The sequence below is a fragment of the Cydia strobilella genome, chromosome 8 (genome assembly GCF_947568885.1).
Source record: "Cydia strobilella chromosome 8, ilCydStro3.1, whole genome shotgun sequence".
Taxonomy (NCBI): Eukaryota; Metazoa; Arthropoda; class Insecta; order Lepidoptera; family Tortricidae; genus Cydia; species Cydia strobilella.
Genome location: NC_086048.1, coordinates 9,673,877 through 9,692,112, shown reverse-complemented (window position 1 = coordinate 9,692,112; position 18,236 = coordinate 9,673,877).

Genomic DNA, 18,236 nt, shown 5'->3' with positions numbered 1-18,236 from the left:
ATTTGGAAGACGAGAATCAGACAGAAAGAGAACGCAAAAGCGTTAAGGAATTATAGCCGATTGGAGAATCCAGAGCATCAGCCCGTGGGAGTAAGAACTGGGAGTTAGGACCCAGGTATGAGATGCTACATTACCCCAAAAACCACGGAAAAAAAAAACTTTGTCGTAATCTTAAACGGAAAAGTTTTTTTTTGTGAAGAGATAAGTTTTAGGGGAAAGTAAAGGAAGTAAGTAGTTAAGTAAGTAGGTAAGTAAGTAAGTAGGTAAGTAAGTAGGTAGGTAAGTAGGTAGGTAAGTCAGTAAGTCAGAAGAAAGAGCAAGCTCGTTAATGGGGATGAATAAATGGAACGAGAGGATGAGTGATATAATGGAGAAGAAGATGAATAGATCGAGGAACTTCCCTGCACTCATACATCGCCTGTCATAATCACGCATTCATAAGTCTCTGGCAAAGGAAGGGGATGTGGTTCACGCTCTATGACGCACACTCCTAAGAAGTCCTCGCTATGACCTGAGGCTTCTTTATAGAAGGGAGTAGTCAGCCGCTCCACTGGAAAAGATAATAAGATAATAATGAACGACCTAAGGCTTATTTTAAGGGAGTAGTCAGCCGCTCCGCGAAGATAAGTTTATGTACAAGTTCTAGTCGGTTTAGAGCCGACGAGAATAGAGAGTAGGGGTAGAGCCTACTTAGATTGTGGTAGGGGTAGACCTACCACAGTAGGGTAAAAAGAAAAGTAGTGTTTGACCATAAGGCTTATTTTTTTCTTCAGAGTTGGACTACCGCTCTGCAAGGTGAAGAAAAGAAAAAGAAGGGCACCTGGCTTATTAAGCCACCCGAGAATGAAGAAATATTTACAGATGAATACAATCACACAAAATGAAAGAAATGGAAAATGACAGTTAATGAAGAATGAAAACGAGCTTGAAGAAGGACAAAGGGGAGGAGGAGGACGGGCTGAGCTGCAAAGTAAAAGAAGTACAATTATTATAAAGTTAAAGACCTATAAAAATACATCATTAGAAATAAAAGTGATAAAAAAAAGTAGCTATCTAGTCTAATTGCTATAATAAGATAATCTAAAAAAAACGTGCCATATTGACTAAGGAAATAGAAAATTAAACAGAAAGAGGCCGAAAAGTTATTTAAGATTTAAAGACACGGATTCTGTCTATAATTTAGAATTTAGTGGGTTAAGAAAGCCGGTAAATTTAAAAGTTGGGCGCCAAAACTGTCACGTTACTCCCTCCTCCACGTATATTGGAGGAGTGAGTAACGGAGCTGGGAGTGAGGAGGTAGAAAGGAAAGATAGATATAACAGGGGTAGGTTCTTTATTTAACGGCTATTGTCTAAATATGACACGCTACAGATGGTTTAAATTACAAAAAGAATAAAATAAAGTTTATAGTCGCGCTAATAGCACGTGCAAGGCAGGAGCACGCACACGGATAGGCGCGCTGATAGCACGCGCAAGGTGAGGCGCGCTGGTAGCACGCGCACAGTAAGGCGCGCAGATAGCACGCGCAAAGGTAAGGCGCGCAGATAGCACGCGCAAGGTGAGGCGCGCTGGTAGCACGCGCACAGTAAGGCGCGCAGATAGCACGCGCAAGAGTAAGGCACGCAGATAGCACGCGCAAAGGTAAGGCGCGCAGATAGCACGCGCAAAGGTGAGGCGTGCTGGCAGCACGCGCACAGTAAGGCGCGCTGGTAGCACGCGCACGGTAAGGCTCGCTGGGTAAGGCGCGCTGATAGCGCGCGCACGGTAAGGCGCGCTGGGTAAGGCGCGCTGATAAGCACGCTCTTCAAAGAGGCGAGGCGCAGTGACAACACGCGCCTGTTGAGGCGAGGCGCGCCGATAGCGGGCGAGGCGCGGTGACAGCACGCGCCTGTTGAGGCGAGGCGCGCCGATAGCGCGCGCCTAGGAGACGAGGCGCTCCGCTAGAGCAACTGCAAAGCACCACCGGACTTGGGTGCGTGCAGAGAGCGCCAGACTTCGCCAGGAACACAGGTAACCTTTTAATGAGCGCGATCGAGGGTTTCTTGATGGTGCGGGGCCTGGCTTGGCCCCGCACGGACCCTTACAACTGATGTTCCTTTGTTGGGAACTAGAAGCAAACTGAATTCAGATGTCCGCTGGGCCGCTTATATAGCTAGCAATAACATTTTCTAGAATTCTTATTTACTTCGTTATTAATTTTGAAAATATTTGAAAATATTTGTTCACCAGTAACAATTTTTAGGTAAAATTTAGAACAAACTACTTGAAAACTATACGACCTAAACTTCATGCTAAGGAATTTAGAGTAATTTAATAGTTTGACGGATTATGTCGAAACAAAGAAACAAATATGTCAAGGAAAATTTATAGTGAATTTTAGGTCGATTAGCTTTGAAATTATTATAAAAACATGAAATGATTAGAAAAACAGCAAGGTAAGTAACCGGACGGGTCAGGGCCGTATTAGGGTAGAAGGAGTTTAGGGAGAATTTAGAAATGATAGCCAGAAAGTAAAACATTTTAAATCAAAAGTTTCAGGGAGTAATTTGGAAGACGAGAATCAGACAGAAAGAGAACGCAAAAGCGTTAAGGAATTATAGCCGATTGGAGAATCCAGAGCATCAGCCCGTGGGAGTAAGAACTGGGAGTTAGGACCCAGGTATGAGATGCTACAACTGAGCCCTAAGATGATCTCTTCGCTTCACCCTTCGGGTACGGAACCCTAAGATTAGAATAAAAAACATGTCTCTTAGAAACACAATGCTAAGGTTTATTAGGTAAGCGAAAATTTGTAAACACATAAACCTATTACTTAAGCATAATTGGTATTGAAAAAGTAAGTTAGTCATCTTAGCCAATTTTATCTAAGTAGATACATTTGACGTTTTCAGGCAAAATGTACATTGTCAGTTATTGATAAAAACGATTTTTAATTGCAATTTTATGGCAATAGTGTTTTATTGGCAGCTGACAACAATATACAGTCACGTTGCTCAGCTTGCAAATGATACATTTATGTTTGTCTATGTTGTACACTATCTTTAATATTAAGATGTATTGCTCAAACATTAGATATTGTTTACTTTGGCTGTGGGTTATGTGTAATATTTTAATGTCAATCGACTTTAGTAAGAATAATATTATAATGTGAATGATCTCTTATGATATGAAAAATAAAATTTAATTAAATAAGCTAGTCATGTATTTAATTGAATAATGAATATATTAACATCATTGCGAAAAAAATATTGACTCGTTCATAAAACACTGTAGATTTATAGAACTTTAAAATCGACAAAAGTAAAATTAAAATTGGCAAAAATAAAATTAAAATCACGTAAATTATAAAATTCTCCGGATTGACACGACAGTGAAAGTTGCTCAGATTCCATGATAGGAAAGTTCTGATACCTAATCACTCTAATCAGGGAGCGAACTATGGTGACTGATGACTAAATCACTCTTAAATTTATAGAGAACCCCACTATCTCCTAAAAGTGTCGATCATTGGTGCCACTACGTTATATTCCCCATACAAACTTTCATCCTCCTTTTCACCCCCTTAAGGAATGATTCCTAGGATAAAAAGCCTACATATATCCTTCCCCGGGACTCAAACTCTCTACAGAGTGTAACAAAAATAGTGATAATCCGTCTAAGGGTATAATAATATTCAGTCAGTTATTCAGTGTCAGTCAGTCAGCCAGTATCAGTCAGTCAGTGTCTTCAGTCAGTAAATGAATCAGTCAGGGTCAGGTAGTCAGTCAGTATCAGCCAGTCAGTGTGTTGCGAACGCAACTCTTTTATTATATAAATTATCCATGCAGTAGCTAAACGCAGCCGTCGGGCTCGGCTTGTATACGGAAGCTTTTCCGGAAGCACCAAATAAATACATATTTAAGGACGCCATTTATGGAAAAGGATCCATCCTCTAAAATTTGCCATTTAAATCAATGACTTTTCGTTTTGACAGAAAGTTCGTTTGGCGATTCGTCTTATTTTTTATGTTTGTTAAGCAAGTTAAGTTTTCAAGACACATTTTTGTCAAGCTCGAGTTCTGATGATGGGATCCATAAGGAACCGAGGGAACTCCTCAAATGTGAAAGGCATGCATATAGTGATTTTTGTATTTTCATTAACAAATCCAGCATATACATAAAAAAGTGACATTTGATGAAGTGGAACTGCTGATGATCAGAATGGAACTCTTCAACGACATATAGTTCACGTTTGGCGATTTATTCTCTTCGTTATGGACCCAGACCCAAACTTGGACCTGGACTTTTTTTTGAACTGCGATCCTCACAGAACCGAACTGCTATCAGAAAAGTGGGTTAGGTTAGGTTAGAACTGTGACCCTTACAGAAACGAAATGCTATCAGAACATTGGGTTAGGTTAGGTTAGGTTAGAACTGTGACCCTTACAGAAACGAAATGCTACTAGAAAAGTGGGTGGTTTTACCTCCTTTTAGTAATTAAAAAAGCGCTGGTGGCCTAGCGGTAAGAGCGTGCGACTTGCAATCCGAAGGTCGCAGGTTCAAACCCTGGCTCGTACCAACGAGTTTTTCGGAACTTATGTACGAAATATCATTTGATATTTACCAGTCGCTTTTCGGTGAAGGAAAACATCGTGAGGAAACCGGACTAATCCCAACAAGGCCTAGTTTCTCCTCTGGGTTGGAAGGTCGCTTTCGTAAAAACTAGTGCCTACGCCAATTCTTGGGATTAGTTGCCAAGCGGACCCCAGGCTCCCATGAGCCGTGGCAAAATGCCGGGACAACGCGAGGAAGATGATGATGATAAATAACTTTTTAATTGCGTCACTTTTACATACTTATACGTAAATTTTGTCACGTTATGTATATGTCGGCGGCAGATCGTAAAACCGGGCATATCGAGATATTCCTAGGCATATCAAGAAACGCCGCCATTTCATGATCTGACTAGCGACTACCGGCCATATCGTTCAAACCTCAACGTTTGACGATTTGCCCGGCGACGTTTAGGCATATCAAATAAGTAGGGTGTGATATTCCTAGGCAGATCATGAAACGCCGGCATTTCATGATCTGCCTAGCGACCACTAGCCATATCGTGAAAACTTCAAGGTGTGATATATATTCCTAGGCAGATCATGAAACGCCGGCATTTCGTGATCTGACTAGCGACAACTAGCCATATCGTGCAATCTTCAAGGGTTTTAAGTGGAAAGATAAATATCAATTATAAATTAGAATTATATTCTATTAAGCGACTATATTTTACGGTTTTACAACAAAACAAAATGGAAAAACAGCTAAATCACATATGATGCCGTAGATAAACTAACAGTTAAACTCGATCAGCTGATGCTTTTCTGCCAAAACTGCGAAATCGCCGTGAAGGGGTGATATGAAACGCCGGCATTTCATGATCTGCCTAGCGACCACCAGCCATATCGTGCAAACTTCAAGGTGTGATATTCCTAGGCAGATCATGAAACGCCGGCATTTCGTGATCTGCCTATTGATCACCAGCCATATCGTGAAAACCTCACGGGGTGATATTCCTAGGCAGATCATGAAACGCCGGCATTTCGTGATCTGCCTAGCGATCACCAGCCATATCGTGCAAACCTCACGGGGTGATATTCCTAGGCAGATCATGAAACGCCACCACTTCAACCTACACTTCCAACACTGGCTCCGGAGTCCACCTGCTGCCCTGCTGTCCCATGAAGACCTGTAGGCAGTGACGTCACCACCACACACATGCGCACCTACCACCTCAGCACCAAGCGCACGGCAGGGAAGTGGCACTCGTTTTAAAGTGTGTGCAAGTGATTACGGGCTCATACTAAATTGTACTAAGGACCTACCCCTGAGATTCTCTATAATTTAAATATACCTACCCTAAATTTTGGATTTCCCCACAAAGTTGTTTTTTTTATTTTTAAATATAGTTTTTTTTGTTAAGTACTTGGTGTTTCTCTCTCTACAATTCCAAGTAACAACTGTAACTGTCACATTGGCACAAGGCACTTTTATTAGGCAGATCGTGATATCGCTGCTTATCTAAAAGAACGCTCTATCGCGAAATAGTTCATTTTGCAACTAAGTATACAGCTAGACGCGCAATACGCCAAAGTTTATCGTGAATAAAACTCCCGTGGAGTTACGTTAAAAAATGACCAGATGGCAGCTTTGTGCCGTTATGACATTGGTCTGATTGTGACGCCATCTTATGAGCGAGACCGGCCGCTGACCATTTGTGCCACGGCTGTCCGCGTCGTTACTGCGTTTGTTTGGTGAATAACGGCTCAACACGAAATAATACACGAGTGGTTATTAATTTTATTGTGCAACAGAGTAGTATTCACAAATCGTTTGACGCAATAGTAAAGAAAATCTGTGCAACAGTGTATCATTTATGGATAGGACACTGTTCAAGAAAAAGTAAGTACAAATATTTTGCAGTAAAAACAAATGAACTTGTATTAATTAAAATCATAGTTATAGGCGCGGTCGCCATTGCAAAATAATCCCCTTTACTTAATAAAAATAATTAAGTATTGTTATTTAATATGAAATAGTTCACTGTTATTCATAAAATCACATTTAGTTGCCTGACGTAAGACAAATTCAAGAAAGTGATAACTAGCATTTGCATGAATAATACTACTTTTAACTTAGCTGTGGGGCTTGTTTATTATCTACACATAGCTGAAGGTTGACGGAAACATAGACGTCTCTATAGTTTATGTCTTTTTGCATTAAATGGAAGCTTTGTTAACATAATTTTTTGTTCATGCCTGTGTATTCTTCTTTGTACACTGCGTGTCAGTATTTTTATCTAGTCCCGCACGTTTGTAACTTCTACTTTTTTCTTGTTTGTGCCTATTTGGGGGTGTAATCGGGAGTGTTTGTGTTCCAATGATGTCACTCGACCACAAGATGTATTCTCTGAGCGTGCGCGCGTGAAAACGCTGACGCCGATCGCCACATACTTACCTACCTATTGGCTATAAAATATGTAAGACATCGGGCCGCTTGCATTCGTCCGCGGCCTAAATGTATGGCGGGCTGAATCAGCTCTGAACCTATTGTAGGTACACGTTTGGAGCATTACGTGTAAGTACAATACGTTATTTCAGTGTACAAAACATTAGTCGTTTGTTTTTCATGAACACGCAAACAGGAGAGTTGTTTCAGAATCTTCACATCAATCTGAATATTTGTAATAAAAGACGCTTTACAGAAACGTCTACTACAAACGTCGTAGATGACCGCCATGTAACCGACTATAGTAACTATTCTTCTGACGATAGTGTCAAAGACCCCACTTGGAAATAGCCCACGTCGAGATTCGCTGCGATCTTGTTCGTCGAGTGACAGTGATAACGGTGCCAGTAGACCTCAAAGAAAACGAAAATCTTACACAAATAAATCCTGTAAACTTTTGAGTGAAACACGCATGATTCACAAAACCTCATGGAACTTGTGAACAGGCACAGCCCAAATACAGTTACAGTGGAAAATGGAAAAGAACAACATGTTGATGTTAATTGGCACTCAGAAATTAGATGCCACAGAAACCGTTTAACAGTAAAAAAACAGCTCCGAAAATTTTACCGATCCCTCTTTCTAGTATATGTCTGGTTTTATATGAGCACTAAGTAAAAGTTACTGAATAGTAGGGCTCATAAGAACACAAGTAGGTACTATAATAATTATGTTCATGTTCTCGGAAGACCTGAACTCCGCTAGAACCCCATAACTCGATATTCCAAGCTGAGTGCAATGGGCATCATAAATGCGGCGGCTGCCATCACTGCAAGGAAGGTAGTAGGATCCTCCATCCACATACTCTCCGACAATAGAGCAGTCTTAAAGGCTCCAAAAAGCCATATAGTTACATCCAAACTTATACACGAATGCCCCGAACGACTGACGGAGGTATGTCATAATAACAATATCACCCTACAATGTATCAAGGAACACAGTAGATCCCGGGCTAACGATGCTGCGCACGAGCTTGCCAGGCAAGGATCGAGTGCGAGAGCGATTGGCCCGGAACCAATTCTCCAGATACTGTTTAGCAAGGTACGCTCAATGCTGCTAGCACGTACAGGGAAACTACACACAGAACACTGACTAAACCAGACTGATTGCAGACAGGCCAAACAATAAGCCATGCCTGGCATCAACGAAAAAGTCACAAGGGCACTCCTTCAACTAGGTAGGGTCCGACTGAGTATATGGTAACCACTAACCAGTGTCATAACAGGTCATGGACTATTTAACGAACATCTTTTTATAACAGGTGTCACAGACAGTCCCCTGTGCAGAGGATGCATGGAGACAGAAGAGACGCCTCTCACGCTTTTGGAATGCAGCGGAGTGGCCCATACTGGGCAAAACATCTCGTATCCACGAGAGACCTCCTCCTCCTCCTCCTCCTCCTCCTCCTCCTCCTCCTCCTCCCCAACATCAAAGGTTTGATAGGATTCCTCGAGGAGTTGGGCTGGCAGGACTAGCCCACACCCCTGTCACACAAAATAGGCGCCAGTCGTCTATTGCGGGAATTCTCCTGAATTACAATACAATACAATTAAGACAATACAATACAATACAATAAATTTATGTTTAAGTAATTGCTGTTTTTTTCATTTCTTCATATTATGACAAGTTTAATAAAGATTGTTGTTAAATTTTGTTTACTGTTTAAGAAAAAAAAATACATTAACATAATAATATTGTAATATTTTTTTGTGTTACATAAGATATGTAACACAAAAAAATATTACAGTTATGTTTGTAATAATGTTTAAAAAACAAAATATTGCTTTAAATACTATTTAGATTTTTTGTTTACTGTTTAAGAAAAAAAAATTTACATTAATTTATAAGATATGTAGCACAAAAAATAATACAGTTATGTTTGTAATAATGTTTAGAAAACAAAATATTGCTTTAAATACTATTTAGATTCGTGATTAAGGAGATTATTCTTATGACGCAAGCACTGAAAAGTCATTATAGTTGATAAGTAGAAAACATTTTTTTTATATAAAACGTAATACTACGGTATTGCTCATAAACTTATAGTTACTTTTATAGTTAAAGACGAATATGCCGATATTCGACATAAAAGTAAACCATTTCGTAGAACTATTTTGTGTTGTGTCCATATTGCTCAAAAACACTCGATCATACATTGAAAATTGCACGTCACAATGCTAAGTATGTTCAAATATTTTTGATTTTGAAGTATAGTTTTTGTTATTTTTATTACTATTTTTGACTTTCCTTGTACTCTATTAAAAAACAAGAAGGAAACAGAAAGAATTTTTGATTTTAGTTTATTACAATACAAGTTATGGCATGATACATTTTGTTTTTTTTTTCAAACCGCTCTCCTGAAAAAATACGTTTTTTGAAATACTGCGTTATTTTAGATAAGCAGCGATATGCCTGGGTTATTCTTAGTCAGATCGTGGAATGGCGGCGTTTCATGATATGCCTGGGAATATCTCGATATGCCCGATTTTACGATCTGCCGCCGACATATATATATAAGCTACCTAATACAAAAAAAAACACTAAACACTCTAAAAACAAACACATCAAACCTACACATGCTAAAACACGGTTTTGTGAAAAAGTTAAACGAAGTTTGAAACGCATTTTAACTATGTTCCCGTTGGAAGTTACATAGATGACGATTGATGCTTACTATTAAGTGACATGACATTTCGTAGTCGACTCAGAAGTCAGAATTGATTTTCGCACCAAATTAATATTAATTAAGTACTTAATCGCGACTGCTATTGGCACTGCATAAATTAAGGGAAGCGAATTGCGCAAATGTCATTACGGCCAATTCAAATAAAAATGGCACCGATTTTAAATCACAATATGTGACTTCGATGCAGATATACCTTTAATCGATAAATCCCGAATCGCGTAAAAGCGATAATTAATTTATTCAACTATTGCATGCCGACGCACAGGGAATAATAACCAATATAACTCCTATAAGTCAAATGAAAAAAAATATAAGGTGATTTTTTTTTTAGACACATGTTTTGCTAAAGTAATTTAGTTATGATTATAAATTGTAATAATTCAATAGATATTTGAAATTAGTTTAAAATGTTGGTAAACATTTTTTTTTCTTAGGATAAGTACTCGTGCTACTTTGCTTTCCTTGAGACAGTCAGTCAGATATATAATAGGCGCTGCAAAAGTTTTCGTACCTTCATCATTTTTATCAAAACGAGTTGAGTTGACCACAGTTATTACGAAAGATCTCGATATTTTTACAAAAGAAGCAGCTAAACACTTGTTTATATACACTGTAGGTATGTGTATATCACTCATTATTTAATATCTCAGCTTTAAGGATGACTCACGTTAGACCGGGCCGTGTCCGGGCCGGAGCTTCCGGTGCTTACTTTTCTATGACATGACAGGTTTCTATCACGTGATGCTTTCCATAGAAAACGAAGCGCCGGAAGCTCCGGCCCGGACACGGCCCGGTCTAACGTGAGTCATCCTTAAACGTTTTTGGGTAAGTTACCTATCAGGTTTACCCACAAACATAAACTCTAATCTGACTAGCCTTGCTGAAATATGCAGTGTTTGACTAACTTAAATATTTAACAGTGCCGTAAAAGCCTTCTGTCAATCCAAATGTAGACCAAGAAAAGTCTGCAGAGATTTTGACAGCACACGCAGTGCCAGTTATTTATACGTCATAATTTCATAGAAGTTTGACGTCTAAAATAACATTCTGCACTGCGTGTGCTGTCAAAATCTCTGCAGACTTTTTTTCAGTTTAAAGGTTACAAGCTCAGAATAATGACTAAAGCAAAGAAGCCGGGCAAAAATAAAAGCTTGGTAAAAGATATCGTATTCACAACACGTTATTACTTTTTGTCTATGAGTGAGTGAGACAACAATCCGCAAGTTCTTTCGTTTTTTTCAGTATTGTCATAAGATAAACTGAGGGAAATGTCAAATGGTCCTATGTGGTTCTATAATATAATCCAGCCAAATAAAATATATGTTCGTTATTTCACAGGTAGGTGTCAACTGTAACAACTTGACATAGTCGTATTATTTTAGTTGAAATATTTCGGGATGTTTCAGCGGTCATCTTGGTTTATTTTAATTATATTTTTGCTATTCCTGAAAGATTGTTGAAAAACGTGCTGAGTTTTCATTTGTAATGGTTTGAAGTTCCCTTTGTGATAATGTCTTGTGTGATCAAGGGCTGTAAATCGCATACAGGAAGAAAAGAAAATGCGCACGAACCGATAACCTTTAATCGGTGAGTTTTGTTCAATTTTGAAGAAATTTATTTATAGGACCTGACCCTAAACATAGAAACCGATATGTTGTTTATGTAATTATTACTTGCATTCAAGTCTATATAGATTTTTGCATATATTTTCGAACTTTTCTGCTAAGTATGAAAGGTTATATTTTTGGCATAGTGATGTATCGACCTCAGATCAATAACCTATCGACATTTACAGCTTTCTTATAGTTTGGCCCAGGACTGTCTCATTTTAATTGATGAGTACAGTCAAGGGCATAAATATATATACATTCCCAAAGTCTCAAAAATATGTGTACGCTCAGACAATAAAATCGTGTTCACATATTTTTAAGCCATTTGTCTGGATCGATATTTTTGCCTTCGACTGTACCTATAGTTTTCTTTGTTCTTACTTACTGACAGATTGTGTTTGCCAGACTATAGTTTAATACTAAAAACCGGTCAAGTGCGGGTCGGACGCGCGCACCAAGGGGACCGTACTTTTTAGTATTTGTTGTTATAGCGGCAACAGAAACACATCATCTGTGAAAATTTCAACTGTCTGTTCATGAGATACAGCCTGGTGACAGACAGACGGACAGCGAAGTATTAGTAATAGGGTCCCGTTTTTACCCTTTGGGTACGGAACCCTAATAAAAAAGACATTAATGATCATTGATGAATGTTCCTTTTATTAATATTGTTGGTCACAAAACTCAACTTTTTATTTCAGATTTCCAAAGGACGAGGAATAGGGGATATTACTGCAATGTTCTGCCACCAGAGTGCAGCACTAGCTTTTTTAGTGCACCGTAACAGGTTTTTGACAAGTTTTCAGGGGACCTACCGGAAAACTCGAATCCGAAATTTCGTTATCTAGCTGCCTCTTTATCGCTCGAATACGCAAGAGTGACAGAGGTGTTAGATAACGAAAGTTTGATTTTCTTGTTTCGCGATAGACCCTCAGATTGTGATAGTGGCGCCACTATTACACGAACGTTTTTTTTTTTTATTTCCTATTTGGTACAGTCAGCTGCAGAGAAAAGGTACCCCACGTCCATACTAATTTACAGAACTTTGTATGTCTTTTCTATGCCTTTTCTCTGCAGCTGACTGTACATGACTAGAAACTATACTTAGTCTTTTAGCATTAGAAAAAACGGTAAACCATTTCCACGTGTCTTTTTATTGACAAGTTTTTTTATAAATATAACAATATTTTACTTATGAAAGCAAAAGTATGTAAATGATCGTATATTATATTTGTTGTGACTTATTTTCAAAGTGTTTTTCGATAAAACGACACGTTAAGATCGCTCGCCTTCTTCTTCTTTCTAATGATAAAAAAACGAGAGGTATAGTTAGACGGTTCTGAGTGGTAGACTGCAAATGAGATAAAAGCTATATTAGGTACATGCATTAATCCTCATATCAGGCGGCTCTTTGATTCCAAGGATTGCATAATTTTTATACTTTTTAATGATTTTTAGAATATGAAAATTATAAAAAGTGTAAAAGTTATGCAATTCTTGTATTCCACGCATTTCATTTCAACGAGCCGCCTGCTACAGATTTCTTGAAATTGCCGCGTTTTTTCAGGTTCAACTTTCATTAGCCAGACTATTATCAATTTGCCAATTTCGTGATTATTATTTTACACGGCACATAAACTTATGCATAATTTATCGATATAAAAAGTCGACACAGTTACATCCCTAGCAAATTATCAAACTTATGACACCGTACGTAAATGAGAAATAACAAGCATATATGCATCTCTTTTCGGCACATTATCTAATTCGTAAGGAAGTAAAGTACGGGTATACATATTTGCGAAGCATTTTTGCCCGACTTCTATGCTTTAGTCATTATTCTGAGGTTACAAGCCCCTGCAATGTTACTGCCCGTTTCCCGCTGCCGCAAGGCTGCTGTTATGTAGTGACACGGCATCTAATACCGCGTTCTCCAACATCTACGACAGCGAATCTACTTTTTCAGTAAGTGTCTCTTTAGAAAAAAACTCGCAATACTCAAACTCAGTAATTATACGCCGCGTACCATTAGTTGGGCCAAATTTCAACGCAAATCCGTCCAGTAGGTATACAAAGAAAATTATTATTTACAAATTTTGAATTCCTAATTCTAACCCCTCATTCTTTGTTAGTACTGAGCATTATGGTTAATTAATTTTGGCAAATAACATAATGGAATACGCGTGTCATCTTACGCTAAAATTAAAGTTCTGATATACTAGGTATCTTTTCTTATGTAGATACAGTCGGATTTCGCTTTTATCCGGATTTCTGATTTGCAACCTTTTAGAAAACGGGCTGTTTTCGCACCCCAGGTATGTTTCCCGTGCACACACCGTAATAAGATCTTAACGCATAAAATTAAGATATTAAGCTGTAAAGTTTAAACGAACTGAACCCTCAGGCGACCTCATATTTTCTCGCGCTAATACTGGAACGCCGGGACAAATCACTTTGTATGGTACAAAAATATCGCTAGATTTTTCAGTTTTATAAATAAATATATCTTTATGAATCAGATACATTAAAAATAATTATTTACAAGTCGTAGTAATACCTACTATGTTAAAACTAAATTAAAGCTAACATGATAAATTCCTGTTATTTTTATATACTTGTTCTTATCTTTATTTACATTATGTATTCTGTTTTTCCAATAAAGATAAGTCATAGTGGGTGTGCCTTACGAGGTTAAACAGTGACATGTGACATCTGGCGTGTTCAGATTCTGCTAGAAAGTAATTACAATTTTATAAAGAGAGTCACAGTTACAAAACTTACACAATGCGATATACCCTCGTTCGTGTAAAACCCGATATTTTTTAACTGTACATATGTACTTAGTTATTTAATCTAACATTCATATTAGAAAGAAGTATACCTACGTATCTTTGTTATACTTAAGCGATTCAATATTTATTAAAAAACTTAAATGTCTACTCCTTGACCAAGCATGTTATTCCATTGATGATTTTATGAAAGAGATTATTTAAAATATTATTGTATTGACAACTATTGCACGATGATTATTTAAGAAATTGAAAACTTTGACCAATGTATTTTATCAATCGTATTTAATTGTATATAACTGTCGTATTTCAAATGTACCTGTGTGACCTGTAAAATATTTTTTACCAATAAATAAACTGAACTGAACTGAGTCAATTTGTTTTTAAGGTTATTAATTGTTGTATAATTGCGAGTTTTAGTCCATGAGGCGCTTAAAGATGTATTTATCTTGTTACAAATTCAGTACCCCAGAGGCGCCGAAGGTGTAATGAAACCGCCTTACCGCAACTAACTGTTGTGTAATATCATGATAAATCCTCACTCGGAAGTGTCTATTAGAATACCCATTTGCAGACCATACCGGCCTATAAATATTCATAATGCAGAGGTTCCGTGGCCCGTACTCCGGAGCGTTACTAATCTCGTAAACTCATGAACCTTAAACACGAAAAACTCGACCACCGAGCACATACAATTCAAATATAAATTTTGATCCCCCTGAGTGTTAAAGGTTTTATTTGTTTTTTATTACATGGGCCGTTTGCGGTTCAGCCAAGCCGATTAAAAAAGGTTTTTACTAAAATATTCATAAAATAATACGTATTTTTTAATACAAAATTTTGATGACTAAAGGTAAACGGAAAACTGCTGCTATATTTTTTTTAGTCAGTCAACCATGGGCTAAACCGAAAGATCTAGTTGGTGCAGGGTCAGAATCTCTCTCTCTGTGGTCGCTCCCTCATGACTGAGGATCGTGGTCATCAGTGGATGTGGATGCTCCACACCTGGTTCTTTTAATCTGCCTCCATCGGTGCCTGTCCATCGCGTCTCTGACGACCGAGCAAAAGCTGGTTGAGGATGGGGCCCCTTTTACTTGATCGCTCCATCTAGTTGGAGACCGTCCCCGGCCTCGTTTGCCCTCCGTGTTTCCAACGATGATCAGCTTTTCAAGGCTTTCATCTCCCCTCCTCATTATGTGGCCGAAGTAGGACAATATGCGCTGTTGACAGACTGGATAGGCGAGTTTGGACACGAAGCTGTGAAAGGATCGATACATTGGTGCGCATGGCGGTCCAGGGTATCCTTAACATACGCCTCCAGCACCACATCTCGAATGCATCGATCCTTTGCCTTTCTCGGGCTCGTATTGTCCATGTTTCCACGCCATACAGAAATATGGGGAATACTAGAGCGCGTACTAGCCGGGTCTTGGTGGCACTGGTTATACCTCTCTTCTTCCAGATGACATTCAGCCGGGTCATAGCTTCTTTAGCCATACCAATACGCCTTTTTATCTCCGGTACGCAGTCGCCATCATCGTAGATAAGTGCGCCCAAATAGACATAGTGGTCCACGATATCAACCCCTGGGACGATGTTAACTATTCTGGGCAGTTTTTTGGCACGGTCTACTACCATTAGCTTCGTCTTGCTCCTGTTTACTGTGAGACCCATTCGGTCGCTCTCCGTCTCAAGTCTCTGAAACAGCTCCTGCATATCTTCCACAGACGTCGCCAAAAGGACCGTATCATCGGCATACCTCAGGTTTGATATCCGCTTTCCTCCTATGGGAAACCCCTTGTCCCAATTTTCCAGTACCTTCCGGATGATATATTCACCATATATGTTGAAAAGGGCCGGGGATAGGATGCAGCCCTGCCGCACTCCCATCTTTGTTTTGAACACACTGGAACAGTCGGTGCCGATTCTGACAAAAGAGCGGTTCTCAACATATAGGTGCTGAATCAAACCAATTAAATGTTCCGGAGTTCCCATCTCGCGCAACACAGTCCACAACTTGTCCCACTGCACGCAGTCAAAAGCTTTAGTGTAGTCTATGAAACACAAGACAACTGGGCAGTTAAATTCTCTGCTTTTCTCGATGACTTGGCGGATGTTAAGAAGCTGCTCCCTTGTGCCCTTTCCTTTCACGAAGCCAGCTTGTTCCTGTGGTATCTGGCTCCTGAGAAAATTGTTGAGCCGTTGGTTAATTATATGTAAGAGGATTTTACTTGCGTGGGGGATCAACGCGATGGTTCTATAATTGCCGCATGTCTTGGTAGATCCTTTTTTGTGTAAGGGGATGAACACTGATTCTGTCCATTCCGTCGGCCATTTACCCGTTCTCCACACCTCATTACATATTTCCACCATAAGTACTGTTCCTACTTCTCCCATGTTCCTCAGCAGTTCGGCAGGAATACCATCCTTGCCAGGCGCCTTTCCGCATTTAAGCCCTTTGATAGCGCCTTCCACTTCCGAACGAAGGATCTCCGGTTCGTCTGGTAACAGTTCCTCTACCACAGTTTCTGTACTCCCTGTATCATACAGTGCTGCGCAGTACCGCTTCCAGCGCTCCAAAACCTGCAACGTGTCTGTCAGGACATTCCCGGTTTCATCTTCGATGACACAGGTTCTAACGCCTCGAGACCCAGTTAGCTCCCTCACTTTACGAAACAAGTCCCTGGTTTCGTTACGTATGTTATGTTGCTCAAGCTCTATGCATACGTTGTTTATGTGTGCATTGTAGTCCTGGCGACATCTTCTTTGGACTTCGCGACTGAGCTCCATGTACCGTTGCTGATCCGCAGCTGAACTTGTACCTCTCTCTTTCAGCTCACGTCGTTCCAGGATAATGCGGCTAGTCGATGATGTTATGTAGTCCTTCATGTCCTGTTTCTTAATGATGTGCTGCTTGGCAACCTGGGTAATCACCTGTTTTAGGAGACTCCATCTGTCTTGTGCTGACCCTTCGCATGAGATATTTGCTGTCTGTTGTGTTAGGCTCTGCCTAAAACCAGTTAGGTCCACTCTACGCAGGTTTGGGTTCACTTTGGGCTTGACAATTTTCTTTAGACGGATCCGAATGGTAGCTGCCAGTAGTTGATGGTCTGAACCACAATCAGCACCAGGGAACGTAGTGGCATTTATAACAGATGATCTCCATCGTGATCCTACCAAAATGTAGTCTATCTGGTTACGGTATCTATCACCAGGAGAAACCCATGTATACAGTCGCCTGATGTGATGACGGAAACAGGTGTTGGTTAGGCAGAAACTTTCCTCGCTGCAGAATTGGAGCAGACGTTCGCCTCGCTCGTTGCGTTCTCCTATGCCATACTTCCCAACTACTCGACGAAGATGGTCGTCTTCTGCCGTGTTGCCTACTTTTGCGTTAAAGTCCCCAACGATGACCGTAATTTCTCTCCTTGGTATATCTCTGAGCGTCGTAACTAATGTATCATAAAAGCTTTCGGCCTCTTCCTCACTGGACTGAGCCGTTGGAGCATATATCTGTACGACATTTAACGTGCATGGTTTGGTGTTCAATCGTATAGTAATAATACGGTCATTCACAGGTTTATACCCTAGGACACATTTCTCAACTTCTGGTGGTACCACAAAAGCCACTCCTCTGCTGCTCTCCTTCTCTGGTCCCGAAAAGAAAACTTCAGGGTCAGAATACTGTTAGAATAAAATGGAAAAAAATAACACAAAACTATATGATATTATACATACATAAATAATATTATTCGTAAATAAATTAATATAGATACATACTAGTACATATATATTTACCCATTGGGAAATATCATGAGGACGACATTTGAACCTTGTCAAACAGATGCTTGCGCAATATGCGCTTGAAAATTTGTTCTGGGCCTGTCTAATAGAGAGAGGAGGATCATTTCCACAGCCGGATTGCCTGGATGGTGAAGGAATTCGACATGAAACCTGTACGATGTCAAGGCACAATAAGTTGAAGGCTACTACTGGTGGTTCGGAGATCCGTGCCGGGGCGCGGAGTCACAAATCTGAATTTGGAACGAAGGTAATCAAATCAGGGGTGAATCCTTTCAAATAAAATCGAAAACAAAGTATAGAGAATACG